At 48.8% G+C, this 17,911-nt stretch overlaps 1 protein-coding gene across 1 annotated transcript in view; it reads left to right on the top strand.

Annotated features, from left to right (window-relative positions):
• Positions 1-533: 533 nt before the first annotated feature.
• The window catches only part of RUSC2 (RUN and SH3 domain containing 2), a 377,627-nt gene continuing 360,249 nt past the window's right edge, over positions 534-17,911 (top strand). The window contains exon 1 of the mRNA XM_069626791.1: positions 534-879. The gene's annotated coding sequence lies outside the window, so the exon portion shown is untranslated. The remainder of the gene's footprint in view (positions 880-17,911) is intronic.

Below are 17,911 nucleotides of genomic sequence, written 5' to 3'. Positions count from 1 at the left end.
AAAATGTGCATTGCAAGCTGTCTTTTCTCTTCCCAAGGGATATACAGAAGTGGTATCACATCACTGCCTTCTGTCACTGGTCCCTCCACATCAACCCTTTGCTGTCAAAGAAGGATGTATAGCTCTACAGTGGGCAATTAGTGTTTAAGCTGCCTGCTGGCTGGCCTCATCCTAATAATCGGTGACTACTTACCTTATCGTTGTCACTAGTGTAATGTATGCAGCCCATGGTGGCCTCAGGCTGTTTGAAGCCCCTGCCTAGCAGACAGCATGAAAGTGTGGCCAAGGACAGCTGAGCTTTCAGAGAGAGTCATGGTGTACTCGATACCCACACTCCCGTCCCACGCCCCTATCATAGTGTCTTTAAATACCCCCAGCCATTAGAGATGGATGTCTGCCACGCCTGGGGAGGGGGTCGGGGGGGATGTCTGCAGCCCCTCGCACAGCGCTGCGGCGTCACTGCACCTGTGCATTCCCACTTGTCACTGCAGGCCCGGCTCTGACGCACCCCATTCCTCTTCAGGGGAGCCACAGGACAGCGAGAAAGAAGGAAGCCCACTGTAGGCCAACAGAACTAGAGAAGGTGCCCACAGCCGCGAATTCACCCCAACTATACAACGAAGGAAGGGGCGCCACACCAGAGAGGGCAAACAGCATGCGGCGCAGCTTCGACGTTTTCCACACGAGGAAGGCGGCGAGAAGGCTCTTCACCTGTGACCCTGACGTGGCGGGCGGCCTGCACCGGAGGAGCCACGGGGGCTGAGGCCCTGGCAGGGACTCTTGGGGGCCCGGGCCCAGGCACGCTGAGCTGCGGTGGGGACACGCCCACTGGCTGTGCTGCTGGAGGACTGCTTACTGCACTGGCGCCATGTTTGCCTGGTGAGTGGCTAATGACAGGGATTCTGGAATCCAGTGATACTCTGGCTGCATTCAAAAAGGAGGGAGTGAGAGGGTCGGACAGATGGTGGGGGAAGCTAGGGGGAGCATGGGGGACCAGGATCACACTGTTTGGCTCAAATTATTGCATTTCAAGGTCTACAGAAATAATGTCTTATAGATTTTACTTACAAAAAACCCACATTGCATAATAAATCCACATGACAACATGTAAATTCTTCTAGCAATATGTTAAGCCAAAAGAATATCACTGTGGCTTTAATTTTCACATCCTGAATGGTGAACTATAAGTCCCAGAATGCAAGATAATGGCAAGCTGAAAAATCTAGTTAACCGCACTGGACTTTCTCTGATTTAAGACATGTAATAAAAGAAGTTGTGCAATAAACAAAGATAGGTACACAGATTCTTTGTCACAAACTTCGAGCTCGTTGTTATTCATGATGTTCAAACCATTTGATTTGTGACTTAAAGACACTTTATAGTTTTGCATTTCAAGATGGCAGACATCATGGGTAATAAGCACTTCGTTAAACGGGTGTTTTGTGTTGCTCATTTTAACTATCACAGATTTGCAAGGTAACTGATGCGTTGCAGGGTCTTTGAGTTGGAAATGCTCGAACATGAATATGAAAGGCTCTGCCACTGATAAAAACAAATGCGTTTGCAACCTGAGCACCTAGACGACCGCAGAGCCCCGGATGCTGTGTGTGTGTCTGCTTAGCTGAGACTTGGGAAACTGGCAGTGCTTCAATGTCCGGCCTGAGCTCATTCGATCACTGGCTCCAGAGAAAGAGAAAGCGTTGAGGATGCGTTTCTTGAGCCTTTGTACACTCTGTAAAAAGCAAAAGACCTAGTGGTAGGCGCACCAATGATTTATATTGCACTTCCGGCTATGCTGGAATCTGTGTAACACCTTCGCACTGCGTTTCCATTTGCACTATGACACGCAGTTCGTATATAGGGTCTCTGGACCGTGCCTTGTGGAAGTGAGCCACAGCCCAAATCGCCTCAGGCACATTATTTTAAATATCGGAGATTTATAAAGCACTTAACGCCAGACTACACCAAATTCGAAGCGACAGACTGGGGATCGAACCCATGCCAGCCCTGTATTAGTGTGCCCTATAAAGCTCGTACCCTGAAAATAGGACGCTAATTCTACTTTCAAAACAAGGATCGAGAAGCAGCTTCTGCGCCTCTGTTCGTAGGTAGTTGGCTCTTGCCCCGGGGGCCGCCTGCACGTTGCACTCTTTAGCGTCGGTGCACTTGTTTTGATATATTTTAGTTTTTGTTCCGTTAATGACACTAAATTTCACATTCAAGGACTATCCCGTCATATTCTTCCCGGGCAGGCTTTTGGCGCGAAACAGGTGTCGGCACATGCTCATTCATCCAGAGTTTAATAGAAAGTCCCGGGGCCTAATTCATGGAACTTATTGTGTGGTGCAAAGTAACCTTGCACTGGTGCCAAGTGACTTTGCACTGCCAGTACAAAGTCAGTGCAAAGGCAAAAATACGCTTTTCACCGCTCTGTGAATCAGGGTGTTTGTTGGCAGTGCAAATTCACTTTGCACCATGCTAAAAATTCCATGAATCAGGCCCTCAGACATTGCCATGTCATTAAAAGTTCTTATGCAGACACCACTGTTTATTTGGCTGTTTAACTTAACCCAACTGCTGGAGCATCGGTTGCTGAGGGCGTGTTGGGTTTCTTCAACTTGACACGGGACATGTAGGTTATTGTCCATACCGTATGGGCCCACACAGCCATATCATGCAACCATAGTATTTCCACATCCTATAGAATCCAAGAACCAGGAGGCCTTATCACCCGGCCCCTCCTCACTCACTGTGTATTGCCCTTCAGTCAGCGAGACCACCCTTCCTACTTAGTGGACCAGATATGAACTACTTCAGGTGGATTTTGTTCATCGCTAAATATACGATCGCGTGGAACAAAGATCCTAGCCTTGAAAAAGACCATTCTGTCGAAACACGTGTTGGCTGTTCAAATGTGAATGACAGAATTAAACCTATGGATGAAGAAAACTTTGAATGGTGTTATCTATAGATTAAGCAATACCACTGTGCATTTGAATTGAAACTGACGGATACATTTTGGTAATAGAGCGAAGTGCTAGCGGCACACAGATACGTTAATTGCTATTTGGTTTAGGGTTTACCAGAAACCTCCAGCCACGCAGTTGTCCTCACCAACCTCTAAAAAGTAGGCCCCAGCGCAATTGGACACTGTTTAAACCTGCCCCTTACCTCAGACAGATATGAAATTGCTCCCTGGTTATTTGATGCTGTCTTCTTTTTGCCAAGATTTGGGGCAGTTCTGTCAAGTTGTAAAGTTCCCTCGAGGAATGAGATTAAATACAGACCACGTTTATTGAACAGTGTGCAGGGGTAGCATTCACTGAATAAACCTTTTTAAGTGATAAACCCAAGCAGGGATATGTGAAAACATATGTCCGAAAAATGTCTTTCTCAATTACTTTTTTAGGTTCGATATTTCTCCCACTCTTTTCTTTAAGAGTGGTGAAACACCCTTACCACTTGCCACTCGCTCTTACCTAATTACCTTCTTTAATTAAGCAATCATCCCCTGGGCATGTGTGATTATTGTTTTTAGCACCCCCAAAGTTGCAAGCAGAGGTGCAGGGGGCAATAGGTTTGTCTGGAGGAATGGTCCACAACTTATTGTTTCAGACACAAAAGAAACACTCCTAAAATGGCTGACGTAAGAATGGAATAGGGGAGCCGCGCGGAGCCCCTTTTCCATTTCCAGAGTGGGGAGATGCAAACGATGCAAGGTCTGTGAGGGCTGCTAAGTGGGCCTGAGGGATTGGTGGGCAAGGGGTGTGGCTGAATAGCGGTACGGCGGAGCAAAGTCAGCACAGAGCAGGTGGCGGGGGAGGGGAGAAAAGGAAGTTGGGTGAGTAGAAGCAGCTGTATCACAGAGCTTGATTAGTATGTGGCTTGGGTCATGAGATTCAGCTGCGTGTTCAGTAACCTGGCATGCCGCACCCACTCGGGATGCTAACTTTTTTCAATCCATAACCCTTTTGCTCGCTACTTTTTGGGTTCAACCTCATTGAAAAGGGTGTTTTCACAGGTTACCAGGCTAATGGTGCCACCAGTGCTTAATTTGTAAGATAATAAGTGCCAGGGCCCCAATATTTTCTAGCACGCTTGTGACCCTGCTGGTTAGCAGTTCCCCACCAATGCTGCCACCACCCACAGCTGCATCCCACAGTGTCGACACATTTGGGGTTAAACTACAGCTCGCACCTCCTCTTTGGCGGTCATCACTTTATAATCAATCTGAGATAATAAGTGCTGGAGCTCAGAAATAAGGGCCAGGGCTGAGCCCTGGCAAACACCCGCACAGATTTAGCACTGGATGCCCCGCCAGTGAGATTTGCAACTAGTAGTGTAAACGGTGAAAGTGCTAGCCAAATGCAAAGATTCTGCAAGCCTAGGATGCCAGTGCAAGCAGTGAATTTGCATGCTTTGGACATATACAAGATGTATTTTTTGGGGGGAAGGGCACAACCTCATTATAGTTCAATAATTTCCAATTCACTGATTTTAAAATATGAAAAGACCTCCAGCAAACATGCAGATGAAATATAGGCTGCATGTTAAGTCCAGAGAAGGGTTAACATCAGTCAACCTCTTAAAGCAAAGTTTAACCACACAAAGTCATCTCGCAGGGAATCAGAAAAATATAGCTCCCTACTTGTATCTGTATTCTGCTTGACAATGTCACAATATGAATATAATAAATTGTGTAAATATATTCACATTAGCATTTAAGCACACTAGGAATTATACACATAGTTAGACAGTAGATAGAAAAAGAGTAATTGTAACAAGAAACAGATATAACAATAATCTGCAACAAAACATATAGGCGCAGCATATAGACATAGACAATCCTGTTTGCATTAAAAGAAACAAGGAAGTCCAGTATCATCCAAACTTACCATGATGTCTAATAAAGTGATTGATCGTCAACAAAATGGGGGTCTACCACTGGAATACAGAAGCTCAGGACAGATTCTGAGTCGAATCTGCGTTCAAGAAAGCATGGGTTGTTTGATTTAGTAATCCCATTATTGTTGGACTGCTTTAGCCGCACTCGTAGCAAGCATGTCAAATACAGTATAGTTTATGAACATTCTAAAATGGAGACAATTAGGTTGAGTATTGGGTTGCTGTCCCATAATTTCTGGGCGTTGGCTCTTGTCTGAACCGCTAAGCCTAGAAGATAAGTGAGTAAGGTTGTTTACTGAAGGACAAACACACATAGAATAAACATTATACACATATACATGGGATTAAAAGGATGGTGTGTTCAAATTATAACTGGAGTCAAATCCAAAAGAAAATTCATGAATACATATACACTTGCATACAGACAGACAAATTAGCTAGCAATGTATGATGCATATAACCCAAATTAATGTAAGTCTCTAAAGAGGGCAAAAACAATAAAAGTGAAAAGAACACACAATTCTCTCCCCCGAGGAGTTCCAGACAGTGGGTATGAAAAATATAAGAATTCCAGGCAGTGATTGAAGAAACTTGAGGTAAGAATAGAGCTGAGGGATTGAGGAAGGGAGGAAAGTAATGAGAAATAAAAAAGGTGTGAGTAATTGAAAACACAAAGCATGAAAAATCAATCTGAATTTTTAATTCTAGCTTATTATTTTGGCTAGAAGTATTAATGCAAGGGGTCTTGGAGTGGTTGTCCAAAATCCTGGAATTCCACAGCTTGGTAGGTGGTTTGTAGAAATGATAACTCATGTTGTGGTCCAACACCTCAGTGCATTTTTCTCCTGTTGGAGGGAGAGTTTTCCTTTTCTTAATAGACGTGCATTAATTGCAATAACATTGCTCATTCCAGTTAGTATCCGAAACAGTACACACACTCAAATATGCACCTCTGTTCATTTCCCTGACAGAGAGAAACAGGACCCTTAAATCCAACTTTTCCACTCCATCCTGATGAAGGCCATCCACTCCTCAGCAGTACAGATCAGCTCTTGATTGGCCGAAACACCCTTGTGTCGGCTCCCCCCAGTGTTAAATGTCAACACTGCAAATGTTGTAATCTGATTTACGTTGTCTATATGTAATTTGTTCACCATGATCCCCGAATGCTGTAAAGGACTGTACATGTTATTTATATTCAGTTCCAGGCCAAATTACTTGGAAAAACAGTAATGTGTCACTTTTGGACACTGTATTGTCACTAATATATCTCCTGTTATGATTTTGTTTCAACACTCGTGTATCCATTAAAGCATGTGGTAAATACATTTTTTTTTTTAAATTCAACATAGTCATGATTGAAAATTATCTGCAGTGGGTACACCACGTTCGGTGACCCTGATTATTTTCTTTTTCAATTATTGACCCACCTGGGTAGATCAGGGCTGAGCCAAGAGGACTGTTGTTCACTAACAAAGCTTAATGACAGGGTGAAGGACCCTCTGGGGGAGAGACAGTATTCCTTGCAGGGGAGAGTTCCAGGGATATTGTGAAGAACCAGTCAGGTACACAAAGAAAGACAGTATTTCTGGCTGGGGAATGTAACGGGTACTGTAAAGAAGCAGTCAAGTACACCCAACTGTGCACGAGGACAAGGTCCTCTAACAAACCCTCTTCTTCATCGCAGTACCTGGTAAGGTCGAATACCAGGCATGGTCAAGTGAGTCACTGGAGGGGCTCAACTGTGTGTGAGAAAGTCCAGGGAAAGGGAGACATTCCCCCTACCTTTTGGAACTGTAAATACAAGACTGAGAAAGGCATGGGGAAGGAAGACATTCCCTCTCCCTTTTAGAACTGTGTAAATAATATCCAGAGAAAGGCCCGGGGATGGAAACCATTCCCCTTACTTTGTGGAATTGTAAATTCCAGCCTTTAGAAAGGTCAAGGGATGGAGGTTAGTCTCCCTACTTTGTGGAACTGTAAATATAAGCGTGGGAAATACCTGGGGAAAGGACGCATTCCCACTACTTATGAACGGTCTTTGTCCGGAAAAGGGGAGCCATTCTTCTGGACTCAGAAGAGACTGATTCAGTTTAGTTAATTCATAAGTGTAAGGGATAGAAGTAGGATTTGGAAACAAGACGGTGGACTTTTTAGTTACAGACATTCAGACAGCTCCTTAGTTTGTGGTGCAGCATGGACACCCCTCTTAGAGTTAGGTGATAGTTAGGTTTCCTTCTTTCTTTTGCCATAAATGCAAGTCTTTGCCCAATAGCATGCCAGCTGTGTGTCAGTCACCTCCTTCCACACGCTTACATAGTGTAGTAAATGTTTGTAATGTAAGGATGGATAGTGGCTCCATGTAAAACATAAATAGTGGAGGAGCACGGTGCCATCTAATAAGGCATTTGTAAGAATAGATCAAGAAGGTGTCGTTGTATGGACAATTATAGTTTTTTGTCTGACTAATGTTCCCAGTTTGTTGATCCACGTGCTGGTAAATGAATAAAGGAACATCATGCTATCTAGACTTAAAAGGGTGAGTCTAAAAGGTGTGCGTGTATGGGTAATGAAATACTACTCTATGCTTTCATTCAAGCCTATGGTGTAGCTTGTTGTCAAAAGAATCATCCTCTTCTAAACATTAGCCAGAATGTGTTCAGCTTTGGATTTGTCAGGAGTGATTTTCTTGAGAACAGTCCATTTTATGAAATCTTCAGTGTATTTCTTGCTGACAAAGTGACGGACCAAAAGTGCTGTAGTTACTGAGCTCTGTATACAACTGCAGAGTTTGCACATGCGGCTCTCAAATTATGTGAGGGTTTGACAGTTCGCGTGATGTTGCTCCTTACTGGTTGGTCTCTGATGGCTGTGCTTTCCTTAAATGCAAAAATGTAGCTTGGCAATTGACTGTTACCGCTATTCAAGATATGGCGATGACGTTTATGACTTTTTGAGAAGGTAGTCACGAGCACTAGTTCTTTGTGTGTGTCCTTCCTTGGTTTTCCTGTTGTTGTTCTCGGCTCTTTTATTAGATTGTTTCACCAGTTTTTCGGAGTAACCCCATCAAGTGTTCAAAGTGAGCGGGAACCGTCAGGAGCGGGCTTCCACTACTTTTATTTTTTACTGTTCACAGTTCCACTATTTTTTTGCAACCATTTTCACCATTCTGGAACTGTTCTTTGTGAAGTTAAAGCACACATTACCACTGTACCGTCCGATAGCAGTTGCAGCTAAACTGAAATCTGTTACAACTCAATTGGCTGTCAATCAGCATGGCCACACCCTTGAAAAATGGGTTGCACTTTGCGCCCGTCTGGCCTACTCTGTCCCCCACCCGGGTCACAGTTCCACTACTTTTCTGGTACACTTCTAGCATTGACCCCATCTAATGAGTTTCTCCTAGACTGGTTGCGCTTCTGTCCAATAGCCCGGCTTGTGAGTGCTGTTTCTTTGGAAGCGCCGGATCTGACCATATGGTCAGTTCTTCTTCAAGACATTTTTAGCTGATTATAAAACAAGTATATGCAACATGCAATAAAGAAAGAATCTGATTAGGTAATCATACAGCACACATTGGAGATGTCAATTCTTTATATTTTTAACATTGAGAATATATGGTTTCGAGGTATGATTATCCCCAATCGAAGTGTTCAGATTTCATCGTTGGAAATCGATTGTCTTGTACCAGTAGTTATTCAGGGTGACACTAGAATAATAAAGGATTTTAAACGCTCACACTGACACACAAATGCCTCCACCAGGTCTCCACCGCCTATTTGGCAGACAAAATATCCAAAACCCAATCAGCCAGACCCACCAGAGCAGCTTACAAGCACCTCCTGGCCACCTCCAAATTCAAGCTCCAAAAAGCGGGTGGCAGAAGCTTCCTGTCAATGTCCAGCAAACTCTGGAGCGACCTGCCCATTCATCTCAGAGCCCAGGATTCCTTTTGGATCTTCTGCAAACAGCTTAAAATACACCTCTTCACACGCACACCCTGATTCATGGAATTATTTGCACATAAAACATACATTTGCACGCCATTCATCCCAAAAATCCCCATACCTCAAACAGGGATTTTCCGGCAGAAAGGTGCGCAAATGTGCGTTTTACGTGCAAATAACTCCATGAATCAGGCTGCTAAATTGCACAACTAACATGCTTCACTGGTGCCCGCCCATAGTCCACACCACTGTACTAAACACACCCAACCATTCAGATATTTGATAAATTGGATAGGTGTGAAATTGTATACCTTTAAAAATCTCAATAAATGTAAAGTAATGTAAAATGTAAATATGACTGTATGACTGTAACATGTGTAACAATTGTGATCTTTCTTATGTAAGCTAGCGCACAGATGCCTTTGAGCTTGGCACGCTTTACAAGCAAGAAAAATAAATAAATAATATGTCAATGATTAAATGTTTATTGAACTTTTGCATAATGGATTTTATGATATGTGATGTAATGCATCGTGGTTGTTATGTATTACGTGTTTTGGTTGTAGTAAAAGGGTTGTAAACTCAAGTCAATGCCTAAAAATAAATGGAAGAATCGACTTTTCTAAATAGCCATAAAACAGCTGATTGTAGCATGCATTGGATGCATTGCATTTTTAACTGGACACTTAGCTACAGAAAAAACATGCACATGCATTTATAAAATAAGAGCATGTCGAACGGACTGGAGAAATAGCTTCTTGGGAACTCTAACCATAAAATAGCTACACGTAGCGTGCAGATCTAAGAAGATCTAAGAGTGGAGAACTCTTACTGGGTTTTCCGAAAAACACTGAACACCTGGCTCTTTGCCTGATCTATCTCCTACCCAGCCAATGCCCTGCAGGCAATCCACGTCTTTTCCCCTTGATTGTTGATTTATTTAGTGTAATGACTCAAGCCTGTCTATAAATGTAACTGGTCTGCAACAGCACCCTGGTGGCTCAGGGTTTAGGTGCTTTACAAATGGGAAAATAAATAAATGCATTTGATAATGCGCCTTTTTGGTTTTGGTGCATTTGGTGGCGCTAGCGCCATCTAATGCCCAAAACATTGTTACTGTAAAACAAAGGAGAAAGGGAAATAAGGAAGCAATGTATGGTGTTGCCGTGGCAACTTGCCAACGCTTGGCGATGAAATGGCCGAAGCACCAGCCGGGCCTTGATTTTTTCAAAGAGGGCTGTGCTTCCGCCATTTCATCCCGTAGTAGGCCAGTTGCCATGCCAAAGTGCCTGATTTGGCCATGTGTGGGGAGCTGCGTGTGTGTGTCACTGAGCGAGGGCCTACTCCCTTGCATGAAAGTGTGTTGGTGTGGATATTAGAATGTGTCCGCACACTGCACGCGTTTCCCGGCACTCCAAGCAGGGGGAAGTGGTAAAGACAGGGCAGCAATGGCCGACGGAGCAGCGGGAGCGGAGGTGATCCACGGCCACCATGTGGCCTGTCACCAAGTGGACCTCGTTGCAAGTGGCGGCAATGCTGGACTGTCCTATAGGGAATTCTGGAGATTTCCCGGGGGGCCTCTGCACCCTGGGCCTCTTTTGTATTTTATTTTCACGCCTCTTTTGGATCCCAGGCCACGCCTGAGTGGAGGACTGGATGAAAGGCGAAGGAGGCGAGAAGCTGGAGGCTGGGAAACTGCGAGCAGGCTGGGCGGCATCGCGGTTCCAAGCGCGGTCCAGGAGTTGGAGACGTGCTGATTTCGGGAGTTCCGGCCGCAGCGGGTTTCGGTTCCAGCCGGTACGTCCAATAGTTGAGTGGTTCGATTGCTGGACGGCCCGCTGTGAGCGTCTTGGCGGCCGCCGAACGCAAGTGTAGTTTTGTGTGCAGCCTGGTCATTGGGGGGGGTTGGGGGATGTCGGGGGGAGGAAAAGGGGACGGCTCAGGGAGAAGCACCAAGGCGGATGGGCTCCCAGGAAACGCTCGGTGGTTCCGTTGAGAGGGTGAACGAAACTTCTGTAGAGAAAGCTTGGGGGGTCAAGAGTCTGTTTACTTTTATTGAAGGATAGCATAGGGACATGGCAGAGGAGTAGTATGGAGCACGTTACCTAGCGTTCACTGTAACGCCGTTTGCGGTGGGTGGTCTCGGCGGGGAGCGGGGGGGGCCATTGGAGTGATTCTTCTGTGTAACGTCGGTTTGCGGCAGGGGCCGCTTTCTTAGACGCATTTTAATTGTTCCATTCATGTCACAGGCATGTGGGAGCGGTGCGGGGAGTAGATTACAATGTGGAATTCAAATGGTGTAATTGTGCAAGCCAATGTGTAAATCAAGTGGCATGGGCCGCTCCCTTCAATGCAATTAGTTGCTCCGCTCGTGTCACAGCCAAGTCTATGTCGGGGATCGTTGTCCTTGTTCGGGAGGCCCACATCTACTGCGAATGCTTTGGGCACGACGAGTTAAGTGTTATAGGAAAAACATCGTGTTCGGCTGTGGATGCGGTAAACCGAGGTGCGGTGCGGAGAGGGGACAACAATGTGTAATCCAAATTATTTGGTGTTCGTCATATGAAAGGGGTCTAACCACGGTGGGGGGGATGCGTTAAGGAGGACAAGATGGCGTCGCAACTTTTTGCGGGTAACGGACGAGACTGCGGTCCAGAAGGAGGGTGAATGTATTTAAATGGCGAAATTGAGTGCATGGTGCTTGCCTTGAATGGTTTTACTGCGCGTGATGCAGAGATTGGATCGTAGAAGGGTCGAAAACATTGGGTTTGCTAGTAATTGAGTAAGCACAGCGCCGGCAGCGATGGGGCCAAGGAAGGGTTAAGCGCAGCGCCGGCCTTAGACGCACGGTGCGGAGAGGGGACAACAATGTGTAATCGAAATTATTTTGTATTCATTATATGAAAGGGGTCTAACCATGGTGGGGGGGATGCGTTAAGGAGGGCAAGATGGCGTCGCAACTGTTCGCGGGAACGGACGAGACCGCGGTGCGGTGGGAGGGAGAATGTATTGCAATGGGGAAATAATGTGCATGGTGTTTTTGCTTTGAATGGTTTTACTGCGAGCGAGGCAGAGATTGGATCGCAGAAGGGTCAAACACATCGGGTTTGCCAGTAATTGAATAAGCGCAGCGCCGGCAGCGATTGGGTCAGGGAAGCGCCGGCCTTAGCCGCACAGCAAAGGGGCCAAGCCGGGTATGGGCGACGGTAAGAGGCACGGGGAGTTAACTGGTAAGGGCATCTAGGTAGGCATCTGGTTTGTCGCGCAGACCGCGGGGCCAGGTTGCAGGTCCCCGCGACACATACAAGGGGCGTCGAGGGGATTTCTTTGTATCCCTGCTTTCATGGATGTGTGTAAGGCTTGACGCGGGGTTCTGACTAGATCATTTAGGGGGGGTGGCGCACGCAGGGCAGGCGGCAACAGGAGGTAGCAGGGCTGGGTAAAGGGTCACGGGACCGGCGCGCTTGGGACTGCTGAAACCAATAAGGGGCGGGAAAGACTGGGAGGGTAGGGAACGGAAGGGAGTATTGCAATGGCCACCGAGCCACAGATTGCGGGGGGCGCTTGGGGAGGCGAGGGGGGCCCACACGTGCTCATATGTGGGGGGGAGCTCAGCCTACATAATGGGTCGAAATTCTCTCGTGGAAGAACCTGGTCTCAGCGTGCGGGAGATTAGACAGACAGAGCCCACATACACTCGCGTGGGGGCGCGGGTTTCCGTTTTATAAGACGAGAAGCGCTGAAAGGTTGGGACAGGGACAGAGGGGCCACGCAACCAACTTCAGTGAGGAGGTCTATTGATTTTGAACTATTACAGAAGGTCATGACTGCAACCGTGCGGGGGTGCTACACTCAATACGAAAGCACCATGTTTAAAGCATGCTTCGCATTGGCCTTTTGGGGCCCTACGGATCAGTGAGCTATTGGCAAAAGCAAAAATGACAAGAGCCACAGAGCCCTATTATGGGGCGACGTATTGCATAAGGGAGAGTGGCTATCGGTCACCATCAGGTTATCCAAAACAGACCAGCAGGCCAAGGGATGCGAGCTAGTGCTGGCCAAACTGGGACAAGAAGCGTTCTGTCCAGTAGAAAATATGACAGCATATTTTGCGATTAGGGGGGGAGAGTCGGGATACCTGTTCAGACACGAGGACGGAGCCCCACTTACCCAGTTCCAATTCAGGCGAGTCTTGGAGAGAGCCCTGGCGGGATCCAGCGTGAACCCGGTCCAATATTCAACCCACTCGTTCCGCATAGGCGCAGCCACGACGGCAAGCAGGGAGGGCCTGGGGGAGGACAGGGTCAAAAAGATAGGGAGATGGGGATCCGACAAATACAAATTATATGTACGGTAAACAGGCCAATGCGGCACTGGGGGGGTCCTAAAGATCTAATATGACCTCTCATGTTTCCACAGAAGTCACCAGGGTATGGGTCGTGGGACACTCCTTCGTCGCCAGGGCAGCTGCCAGAGCACGGACGGCGTTTTGGGACGGGAACCTGGGCCTCCGGAATACACAGATCAGTTGGATCGCCAAGTGAGATATAAAAAGCACGCTCTTATGGGATACATTGGAACAATCAGCTCAGCAACACCCTTCTCCCGACATTTTGTTAATACACATTGGGGGCAACGACCTGGTGACAAAAGGGAGGAAGGATTTGACAGAGCTATTAAGAACTTTACTAACCAGAATTGGGAGGGTGTTCAGGGAGTGCGAGGTGATGTGGTCTGAGAGAATTCCAAGGTAGAAATGGAGGGGGGCGCTACGCCACGGGGCGATAGAGGAGGGGAGGAGGAAAACTAATGGTCGTATGGGGGGTTTCCTAAAAAGCAGAGGGAGCGTATGGGTTCGGCACCCGCTGATTACCTTAAAGGTACCTGGTTATTTCAATAAGGCCAAAACACACCTGTCCGAGGTGGGCACCGCTCTAATGTCCTTAGAATGGAGGACGGCACTAAAAACGCTGGATGCACGTGATAGGGTACAGGCCAAAGGGGCGGGGGCAGGGGGCTAGGGGGGGGCGATTCCTCCCCGTACCCCCCCCTACCCCCAACCCGCTCCCCCCCACCCCCAACCGTCCACACGCCAGAACAGAGGTGGAGGCGCGGAGGCTTGCTAGATCAAAACAAATACTAAGAGTGGAGTGCCCTGTGCAGGCTGGGGGGAATTCTCCGCCGCCGGCAGCCAGCAGAGAGTCTTGGAGGTGTCACAGGTCAATCCCTATAGCAAAGCACTGACAGACCCATAGGGGAATGATCAGCCAACAGATTAGATTTACGGCGCCCCAAGAGTACTAGGCTCGGGGGGAGGCCCTGGGAAAAAGGGGAGGGATGTAGGGGAATTGGGAGCCAATTCCAAGCCCAAAATTGCGGGGCGGGGGGGACGAATAACAAACTCACAAACAAGGCCATCAAGGGAAGTCCGTCGGGGGGGACCATATAGGCAGGCAGAAAGGTGTGGCTCGGCACCGGAGGGTGGTGTCGGCCTTAACGTTGGGATGTGGTATATGTTTAGCGTTGGGGCACTTGTGGTGGTGCCGGTATAGGAACCTGAACAACAGCGAGGCACCGCGTGGCTGCCTGTTTTACCTAGACCCAGACACAGGACACAGTGGCAAGTGTCGGGGGGGGGGGGGGCAGGGGATTCCCAACAAGGACCTTAGATCAAAGGGGGGCGCGTATGTCAAGAAGTCGGTCATGGGAAACCTACAACCTGCCAGGGGTAGAGAGAGGTTAATAGCAAGGGCCGGGCTCAACGTGAGGCGTCCACCGGACGAGGACGGTAGGGGAGAGGGGGGGGAAGAGCAAGGGATACCTGGGTAGCCGCACACAGAGTAGAATACCTGTGGTGGTGAATTACGGATCGCCTGTAAGATAACTCCAAGACTTTATGAAAAAAAAGCTGCTGAGGCATTTCACTCTTCCAACTGTACAAGGCGTCCGAGTTGTTCTTTCCAACATGTAATGTATGACATATGCCGGGATGCGTGGGGGCAGGGGGTGGAGGGGAGTGGGGCCATGGGGGCAGGGCATGGAGGAGGGGGGAGGACGAGGCACTGGGGTGCCCACGCTATGGCGGGCGAACGCGCCAGCGAAGGTGGCCTGGCGGGCGCCGCCCCTTAGTGGGGGTTGCCCAGCCGACCTCCTCCCCCACTCCTCAAATGGGTCAGGGGGGGCGGGGATGTGGAGGAAGACGATAGCCCGCCCCCGGAAGCAGACGGGAGCGCGCGAAACATGAGGGGCGGGGCAGTGAACCGAGGGAGAGTCAGGCCCCATAAAGGCACGGGTTTTCCAGGTACCAGCACATTATCCCTCGGTTTCCTACCTCGCCGGATCGTGAATTTTGTTTCCCACCCACCCAAAAACAAAATGTTTGTAATGAACTGTCATTTGTTTTGCAGGTCGCCCAGCGGAGTTACATTGCGATCCCTTTAACGAAGCACTGACAGACCCATAGGGGAATGATCAGCCAACAGATTAGATTTATGGCGCCCCAAGAGTACTAGGCTCGGGGGAGGCCCTGGGAAAAAGGGGAGGGATGTAGGGGACTTGGGAGCCAATTCCAAGCCCAACATTGCAGGGGTGGGGGGGAAACGAATAACAAACTCACAAACAAGGCTATCAAGGGCAGTCGGTTGGGGGGGGGGAGCAAGAGGAGACTACGGGGGGCTCAGGTAACGGGGACAAAATAACAGTAAGGGGAAGTCTTCACGGAAGGAGGGAGGCATGAGGGGGAGGGAGGTGGGGGATACAAGATAGGGCGGCAGGCGAACAGAGGGAACAGGGGGGAGGAAGCCAGCCCCAAGGAATAAGGGGGGGTGCAAGGACAAAAAGCTTCGGGACAGGAGAAGGGGTACGGAAGAACAGGGGTGGGAAGTCTGCCCGTGGGGGGAAAAGGAGCTAGGATATGGAGGGGCAGAAACGGTAGGCAGGGGGGGTTTGGCGGCACCCTAAAAAAACTGGGGACCTGGAGAGTGGAGGAGCAAGCTAGGGAAAGAAAGGAAGGAGAAGGGCTAGGGTACACGGAAGAGATATTACGCTGGCGGGAGGGCACTGGGCTAGACTCCACAGGGAGGCCTGGGGGGAGAGGGAACTGGGAGGTTTTAGGGACTCGGCAAGACGGAAGGGAGACACAGGGGCAGCCTAGATAGGGTAGGGCTTCCGGTACAAGCGACACTTGGGAGATGGGGGGGGCAGAGTAGAGTAGAAAGGACTCAAAATAGACGAGCATCGCAAAGCAATGACCATATAGGCAGGCAGAAAGGTGTGGCTCGGCACCGGAGGGCGGTGTCGGCCTTAACGTTGGGATGTGGTATATGTGTAGCGTTGGGGCACCTGTGGTGGTGCCGGTATAGGAACCTGAACAAGAGCGAGGCACCGCGTGGCTGCCGGTTTTACCTAGACCCAGACACGATGGCAAGTGTCGGGGGGGGCAGGGGATTCCTAACAAGGACCTTAGATCAAAGGGGGGGGGCGTATGTCAAGAAGTCGGTCATGGGAAACCTACAAACGGCCAGGGGTAGAGAGAGGTTAATAGCAAGGGCCGGGCTCAACCTGAGGCGTCCACCGGACGAGGACGGTAAGGGAGAGGGGAGGGGAAGGGCAAGGGATACCTAGGTAGCCGCACACAGAGTAGAATACCTATGGTGGTGCATTACGGATCGCCTGTAAGATAACTCCAAGACTTTATGAAAAATAAAGCTGCTGAGGCATTTCACTCTTCCAACTGTACAAGGCGTCCGATTTGTTCTTTCCAACATGTAATGTATGACATATGCCGGGTTGCGTGGGGGGAGGAGGGGGGCAGGGGAGTGGGGCCATGGGGACAGGGCATGGAGGAGGGGGGAGGACGAGGCACTGGGGTGCCCACGCTAAGCCTGTTGGTCAGTTTTAATATAACGATCACAATTTCGTTATGTGCACACCCCAAGTACCCAGCAGTGCCAATGAATTACACGTTCATGTGTACACCCCGCTAAGGTGAAACCCCCCCCCAGACACATCTTTATGCCACTGTTAAATAGTTGGGCCTGATTCGATCTGCAATGTTAACAGCATCAATGAATGTGATGTTTAAATCGATGCTTTTGGGTGGCATAGCGCCCCATTCTAGTGGCTGGCGGAGCAGCGAAGGAAGAAAAGCAAAGCCAGAGGAATGTGCCCCACGCCGCCACGCTTGTTATTATGCTGCTTACACCTGGGCTTGAAGTGGTGAGTGTGACAGTTGTTTCGCGTCCAGTGCCTTCAGTCCCTCTGATGCACGCAAACGCACTTCGGCGGCTGAGGGTTTCTGCCACCTTGGGCACCATAAAGACCAGAGGAGCCATCCCAGCCATTGTATCCCCAAATGTATTTATTTATTTATTTACTTACATTGGTGAAGCGCCTAAGCCCGGAGGCATCAAGGCGCTGTTGCATGACCAGTTTCACGTATTTGTATTTATTTATTTATTTACATTGGTGAAGCGCCTAAGCCCGGAGGCATCAAGGCGCTGCTGCATGACCAGTTTCACGTATTTCAAAGAAAAGGGGACGGAAACCGAGGCAAGGCAGTCGTTCGCTGAAGTAGTTTAGTGGGGAGACTGGGAGCCGATTTCAGAAACTAGCCGAGGCGTGTGCTTCTCTAGAGTAATGCACATATGCGCTTGGGCATTGCTATCACCTCCCGGAGCAGCTGTTCTAGGGTGAGTGCTGCCTGACCTGTGCTATCTCGTTCTACTTGTGGGGTAAGTATGCCCAGTTCAGCCAGCAGCTAGATTCTACTTGTGGCGTAAGTATACCCACTTGGGGTAAGTATGCCCAGTTCAGCTGGCAGCTAGATTCTACTTGTGGGGGGAGCATGCCCAGTGCAGCCGGCAACTAGATTCTACTTGTGGGGTAATCATGCCCAGTTCAGCCGGCACCTAGATTCTACTTGTGGGGTAAGCATGCCCAGTTCAGCCGGCAGCTAGATTCTAATTGTGGGTGAAGCATGCCCAGTTCAGCCGGCAGCTAGATTCTACTTGTGGGTGAAGCATGCCCAGTTCAGCCGGCAGCTAGATTCTACTTGTGGG

The sequence above is a fragment of the Ambystoma mexicanum genome, chromosome 6p, assembly GCF_040938575.1.
Source record: "Ambystoma mexicanum isolate Mex_15411 chromosome 6p, UKY_AmexF1_1, whole genome shotgun sequence".
NCBI lineage: Eukaryota > Metazoa > Chordata > Amphibia > Caudata > Ambystomatidae > Ambystoma > Ambystoma mexicanum.
The sequence above is the reverse complement of the archived record's forward strand: the minus strand, read 5'-3'. Positions and strand labels throughout refer to the sequence as shown.